The sequence below is a fragment of the Pyxicephalus adspersus genome, chromosome 10, assembly GCF_032062135.1.
Source record: "Pyxicephalus adspersus chromosome 10, UCB_Pads_2.0, whole genome shotgun sequence".
Classification (NCBI taxonomy): Eukaryota; Metazoa; Chordata; class Amphibia; order Anura; family Pyxicephalidae; genus Pyxicephalus; species Pyxicephalus adspersus.
The window spans coordinates 5,951,537-5,959,929 of NC_092867.1; positions in this window are offsets into that span (position 1 = coordinate 5,951,537).

The following is an 8,393-nucleotide window of genomic DNA, read 5'->3' on the forward strand; positions in this document are numbered from 1 at the left end:
AAATCCATTCCAGGTTTTCTGGATTACCCAGCTTCACTGATGAAAGTGTATTCTCTCCAGCCTTGGGGAACTTTAGCAAATCAGTGTCTTTTTATGAGCAAATTTAAAAGGCAATAATTTAAAAATAGAACCCATTGTATTTTAAATTTCATGCATGACATTTGTAATTGTATAACAATTTTGTGTATTAGAACATTTTTTAGTGTAGCAATGATTGCTTTATATTATGAATCATGGATCACTTTGCAAACTGAAGGATCACATTAAAAATATTTTGCTTTTAAAATCATTAAAAGAACAAGCAAATTTTTTTTTTTATTTCCTGTTTGCTTTTTTATGATGACGAATAATGGAAGGATTCTGATGTTGATAATAGCTCATACAAACGCCCGTGTTCAGAAGTACGTATGGAATTTGAGATAATTAGTAGAGCACAACATATAATATTCATGATTTAATTTGTGATTAAACTGGCTTGCAAATTTGTCAATACACAAACCTCATAACCTTTCCCTGCAAAGCCTGGAAAAAAAAGACCTAGTTATTACCAGAATCTCCATACCATATGGTTACCTATTGCATATGTGTGTTATGTGTTAGGGCAACCTTGGGAACCATGCATGGAATCTCAGATAATTCACAAACAGTATTTATTAATCAGAGAGGTGATTTAAATATCATAAAAATAAATGAACCTTATAAACCTCGCCACTCGATGAGGCCACCTTGAGGAACCATGCATGGAACCTCACATAATAGCATGTGTTGTATTTGGTATTGAAAAGGTGATTAAAATATTATAAAACAAGATATAAATTCTACAAAACTTGGGAAACTCTGGAAAAAATAAGACCTACTTTTTACCAAAATATCCGGCTTGGCAGTGAGGAGGCGAGTGTACGAGCACACTCGAGTCCGGACCGCGGTAAACCGCGCTCGCTGGTCGCGCGTACTTTCGCGCTTCCAGCGAGCGCGGATTTTATTGATGAATCAGGGGCAATGCCTGTGTTGTATTTATTATTGAAAAGGTGAATAAAATATCATAAAACAAGATATAAACTCTACAAAACACTGGAAATCCTGGACAAAAATAAGAAATTACCAGAATTTCCTTCCGTATGGAGGAAACCTCAGGAACCATGAATGGATTGCCAGATGGATAACAAATAGTAGTTATTAATTGGGGAGGTAATTAAAATATCCTAATTATAGACAAAATTCCACAAACTCCCAGTGCAACTCCTAAAAAAATAAGCTATTTCCATAAATGTTATTCTATACTGTTAAGTGTTGCAGGGTACAAGTTGAGGCAACCTTAGGAACCACACATGGAATCTCAGATAATGCATGTATGGTATTTATTATCTGATGAAGTAATTGAAAAAATACACAAGAACCTTACAAACTGTTAGAAAAAACCCTGGAAAAAGAACCAAGATTTGGGCAATAACAGAATATTTTTACAGTTTAAGTATTGAATACATGGCGGAAACCTCAAGAACCATGCTTGGCATCCCAGATGGGCAACATAGAGTAGTTATTAAATTAGGAGGTGATTGAAATACGACACAAACTTAACATTAAGTATAAACTTTAATTTCAAACATGAAAAAAAACTAGTTATTATCCGAAAAAATGTCAGATATTGCAGGCTTTGTGTTGAGGCAACCCTGAGTATCATCTATGGAATCTCAGAAAATGCATATGTTGTATTTATGTAATGGAAAAGATGATAAAAATTTCATAATGATATATATAAAAGTTATAAATCTCTAGTTATTACCATAAATTCTATTCTATACTATTCCATATTGTTAAGCATTGCAGGTTCCAGGATGAGGCAACCTCCAGAACCACCCATGGAATGTATAGTATTCATTACCTGATGAATTGATTTAAATAAAAACATACACAAGAACCTTAAAAACCCTTGGATAAAACCTTGGGAAAAGAAATATAAAACCTAATTATCACATGAAGATCTGTACAGTTTATGTATTTAAGCCTTCACTTGGAGGAAACCTCAAGAACCATGCTCAGAATCCCAGATATATTGTAGTTATTAATTTAGGAGGTGATTTACATATAAATAAAGACATAAACCCTGCAAGCTTCAATTGCAACATGAAAAAAAAGAAAACCTAGTTATTATGAAAAAATAAAAAAATCCTATTTATATTGTTAGGTATTGCAGACTTCGTGTTAAAGCAAAATTGAGTATTGTGCATGGAATCTCAGGTAATGCATGTGTTGTGTTTATGTAATGGTAAAGATGATAAAAAAATATAAAAATACATATAAACTTAATATCTTATATATTAATATATCATATATATTACTAATATATAAATATAAATAATCTTATATATTTATATTATATAAAATAGATATAGGCTCTACCTAATGCCAGAATTTCCATGCCATACTGTGTTGCAGAATTCACGTTGAGGCAATCTCCAGAACCACGCATGGAATGGAATCCCAGATAATGTACATGTTAAATTCATTAAATGAAGAGAAAATTGATAAAATTTATAAATAGACTTGAACTCATTAAACTCTCAATGCAAATCCTGAAAAAAAGCAACCTTGAGTTAACCTTGAGAATCATGCATGGAATTTCAGATAATGTATGTGTTTTATATATGTAATGGAAAAGATGATAAAAATATAATAAAAATAGATATAAAAAAAATCTCTAAGTGGAAGGTAGTAACTTTTCATTGAAGAACAACCATAAAACAGGCATGAATCCTACCAAGTCCTAGTGGAAACCGTTGATGAAATGAGAACAGTATTTACCAGAATTTCCATTGCATACCCTTAGGTATTACAGACTTGAACATTGAGGAAACCTTGGGAAACCATGTATGGAATCTTGGATAATACACGTAATATAATTATTCATTAAAGAGATTATATTATATTATAAAAATAGACTTGAACCCAACCAACTCTTTTGGAGGTGAATTTTCATTCCATACTGTTAAGTATTTCAGACTTCGCCTTGGAGCAACCTAAGAAACCACACATTGAATCACAGATAATGAATGTTTGGTATTTAATAATTTAAGGGATGATTAAAAATATCATACAAATAAACTAGAGCCTTTTAAATGCTCAATACAAACTGTGGAAAAAAATAGGACCTAGATATCACCAAAATTTCCATCCAATACTGGCATTTTCGTGAAAATTTCCTCAAACTTCCGATGATGATGCTTGAGCGTCATCAGGATTTTCCTTTCCTCAACCATTTGGAGAGCAATAGAGGTTTTGAATAAGGACACTTGCCCCCATTTAACCTCTAGTGCTGGGAATCGCACACTCAGCTGATCAGTGAATGCAGCCGTGGCTTTTTTTTTTTTTTTAGAAATTTTTTTTTTAAGGAAAATTTGATCTTGATCGGCGAATTTCAATTTCGGTAAGCGAGGGTGGCCAAATTTGTCGCGAGATCGAGTTTAAAAATCTCGCTCATCCCTAATAGTAATTATTTTTAGAAAATTTATTGAAATGTAGACATGAATCCTACAAAGTCCTAGCGCAAATTCCGGACAACATGTGATCTAGTAATTACCAAAATTTTCAATGCAAACTGGTAAGTATTGCAACCTTCATGTTAAGTCAGCCCCCATGAATGAGGCTTGGAATCTTAGACAATATAAGTATAGTAAATTCTCATTGAAGAGATTTTAAATAGTATAAAAGACATGAACCCAAGAAAAGCTTAATGCAAACTGTGGAAAAAAATAGGACCTAGTTATTACCGGAATCTCATTTCATACCGATAATTATTACAGACCATCTTAAAACAACCACACACGTAATCTTAGATAATGCATGTATAGTATTTAATAAATCAAGAGGTGATTGACATATTACATAAATAGGCTTGAACTCCATCAAAAGTCCCAGATATTACCAAAATTTTCTATTCCATACTGTACTTCAGTCAACCTTAAAAACCTTTGGAATCTCAGATAATGTATATACAGGTAGTCCCCAGGTTACATACGAGATAGAGACTGTAGGTTTGTTCATAAGTTGAATTTGTATGTAAGTCAGAACAAGTACATTATTTTAATAAATTCATTTAGGACAGATGTTTGTCTCAACATATTTTAGGCATTGTGGTGTCAGTTACTGTATAAAATCCTCACTGTGAGCTAATCACAAACAAACAAAAAATCTTTAGGGAGTGAAGACATTCATTAACTTCTGGAGCAAGCTTTGCTTTGATATGCAAAAAGAAACAACTGCAGAGTTTGTCTTGGTTATTAAAGAGTTACAAGAGGCTGCAGAAAGAGCTCAGACCTTAAGATCACCCACAACCTCAGCTGCGTTTAGCAAAATATTTCTTCTGCAAGACACGCAAACCGCCCCTTCCCCCATCAAGCCTTCGTTCCGCACAGCAACGAGCAGGGTAGCCCCGTTTATATCTACGAGTCGTCTGTATGTAGGATGTGCTTAACCCGGGGACTACCAGTATAGTAATTATTAATATTGAAGAACCCATTAAAATATCACAAAACAGGTATGAACCCTATTATTTCTTTGTGCAACCCTGAAAAATGAGATCTAGTAATTACCATAATTTCTATTTCATACTGTTAGGTATTGAAGATTTGAACATTGAGGCAGCCTTGGAAAACCATGCAAAAAATCCGGGATAATACACATATTGTAATTATTTATTAAAGATATTATACATATTATACAGATAGACATGAACCCAACAAACTCTTAACCTGTTAATAAGAACCTGAATTTTCATTCCATGATGGTAAGTATTTCAGACTTCACCTTGAAACAGCTTAAAGAACCATGTATGGAATCTCAGATAATGCATATATAGAATATATTAACTTAAGAGATGATTAAATATCATAAAAAATAGACTTGAATCCCATGAACTGTCAATACAAACCCGAAAAAAATTAGACTTAGATATCACTAATATTACCTCGAATTTATTCAACCTCATGAATCACACATGGAATTTTAGATATTGCATATATAAGAATAAATAATTAAAGAGCTGATTGAAATATCATCAGACTATGGATGTAGTCCCAGTGCAAACTCTGTAAAAAAAAAAAATCAAGTAATTTCAAGAAATCTCAATCCATACTTGCATTGCAGACTTCAGGTCGAGGCTACCTTGAGAACCATGGAATGGAATGGAATTTCAGATAATGTATGCTTAGAATAGGTTAGATAGAATAAATGCTTAGAAAATATATATAAACAAATAAGAGAAAGTAGAATACCCAAGGTTGGAGGTTGGTTTTAACGTTGTATGAACAGAAAACCATCATTGAAATTATGGCAGTAAATGAGGTTTTTGGTGTTAAATGGTGGCTAGGTCGGGTGCAGATGGTGGACTCTTCCAACATTTCAGATATCAATTACACAAATAACCAAATAACCAAAGCCTCAAAAGTTCCATTGGATCTTACAGAACCTACTTCAACAATATATTATTTCATATTTTACATAAAGAGATGATAAATATTATAAAGCTAGGTATGAACCCAACAAACTCCAAGTATTGCAGAATTCACATTCAGTCAACTTTAAAGGCCACCCTTAGATACCTGGAAAATGAACTTATAGTAATTATTAATTGAAGAGTTGATCAAAATATCATACAAACAAGCATGAACCCTACCAAACCCCGAAAAAAATGAGACCTAGTAAAGAGATGATAAATATTATAAACATATGCTTGAACCTTGCAAACTGTCGGTACAAAGCCTGGAAAACATGAGAACTAGTTATTATCGCAATTTTCATTCCATAACGGTTAGTTTTATAGACTCAACAACCTCGGCAGCCATTCTCAGAATTTTAGATATTGCATGCATGGTAATTTTTTTAAATAAAAAGCTGATCAAACTATCATAAAAATAGACATGAACCCTACAAACCCTGGAACAAAGTATGAGACCTGGTTATTACTAGGATTTTCATTCCATAATGTTTAGGTGTTGCAGAATTCATGTTGAAGCTATTTCGGGAACCAACCTTAAATATGCAGATAATGCATTTATAGTACTGGTAATAGAAGAGGTGACAGAAATATCTTAACTGTAGAAATGAACCCTACAAACTCTCAGTGCAAAGTATTATAAAACTTTCCATTCTGTACTGTTTAAGTTGTTCTTTCTTCACCTTTTTAAATGGGGAAACCCTTGAATTAATTTCAGGTTTAGGCTTCTTGAATTACTATGTCCATAACTTACAGTATTTTGATGTGGGGGTTACTGGGAAGAATAATTCTTACTTTGTTGGCCATTGGGAAGTGGTGGCCTTACAGAATCATTGGTGTCAGTGGTAACTGACCTGAGAAACATAAATTGTTCATTGCTCACAGAACCCCCAAGAAACCTCTGGAGGAACCCCAGTTGAGAAACCCTGATTTAAGTATTGCAGAATTCATGCTAAAGTAACCTCAGGAACCAAATCGACGAATGGGTGCAAACACCATCCAACCAGTTCCCAATGCTGTGGCAGTTGTCACCCTCCTGTGTAAACTACAAACATTTGTGCTGTTATCCAGTATGCTTCAGCGAGATTCCCCTGGACAGCTTGGCATGAAAAACAAAAACATCAAAAAGTGTGTTTACTGAAGACATATAATTGCACGGCTTGAAGGGATTTCTATTTAATGATTCTATTTTATTTGATGCATTATACATGCGGTAACAGGATCTTCCTTGAATCGAGTGCTGCTTTTATTTTGTAATCACATTACTGAAGAGATCGATCTCATGTTGGATATTTAAATAAAATCAGCATTTGGCACTGTGCTATCTCGCTATAAAAAAAGCGGATGATTGAGTTAAACAAAACTTGCTTTTAAGGATAAGATTTAATTTAAATTTTAAATTATACAAAATGATTTCTGTAATAAATAACAGTGTGTGCTAATGTAAAAATATTAATACCTAAAAAATGAATGATACCGCAAACTACGAACACATAGAAACCAGACAGACATTTTCCAACCAGTGCAAGCTCTTCTCAAATAAAAAGAAATAAATATAAAATAAAATTGCCTACTTTCACGGAACACATAGCCCATACAGAAGAATGGGGTCAATTTGTAATGTTTATTTATATAGCACCATTATCTTCTGTAGTTAATTATAAAGCAGCCTTTTATAATTTTCCAGTCCTGAAGAACCCCCCAAAATACCAATATATTGGGGTCAAATTATTGGTCAAAGGAAAAAAAAGCCTTCATACAGGTCAAAATATTGCCTTTAAAGATACCGAAAATATTATCACCCTTGCAGCTGTCTCTACTAAGAGGTTTTTGCCCAGAACAATGGAGGCATCCTTGAATGGGAGGTCAATCAGCCATAGTTGGAAGAATCCCTGGGAACCAATGGGGGAACCCTGAGGTCAGGGGTGTAATAGGGCGGGCAAGCGCATGCACATTGTGCCCTCACTTTTTTCAGGACCCCCGTATAGGCTTTCCCTGCGCGCTCGCCAATGATAGTCTACACTATGACCGTGCTCCCTCTTTTTTTTTTTACAACTACACCCCTGCTTGGGGTTCCTTAGTTAAGAATGGAAGCTCAATCAGTTACAGTTCAAGGAGCCCCCAGCAACTTCTAGGGGAACCCTGGGTTCCAAAAAACCTAGTTGAGAATGGCTCATATAAGCTATATTGGATATAAATAAGTTTGCAAATCTGACAATACAAGTAAAAAAACATAGGTATATTACTATGTTACTAATAAATATAAAATACCCAACAATACAGTTCTATGTTTGGTATAACCACTGCAGAAATACCCTAAAACAATGAGGACCACTAAATCAATGTTTCTCAACCAGGGTTCTTTCAGAGGTTGCTAGGGGTTCAATGAGTTATGAGCAATTTGTTGGTCCCAGGTCAGTATAAGTGACACTAATGATCTCTTTGGCTATCTGTGGGGGTGACATTCTTCCCAATGGCCAGCAATGTAAGAGAAATAACTCTTGTGCTGTGCTGTGGTTACACTAGGGAAGCAAGCCAAGTGCCAATTATTTAAGGTGATTTTTCTTCAATTTTTTCATTTTTCTTCAATTTTTTTGTGAGTGGTTATTAAAGAAGCAAACTTTCCTAACTTTCCTTTCCTTTTTTTGCTAGTTAATAATCAGCATAACACAATACCAATTCATCCTTCACAACTTTAGCAATTTATATGCAGGTTACATTTTACTGTTATTAAGAAGATTTGTAATGCAACAATTTATTAAACAAAAATAAACTTTGTTATTTTAAGGTTTTATTGTTACATTATTTTATATCATTGCAGAAGAGATGTATAAAAGAGTTCATGCTTAACCATCAAATTAATTTTAACTATTTTGTTTTCTTAGCACCACTTTAAAGAAGG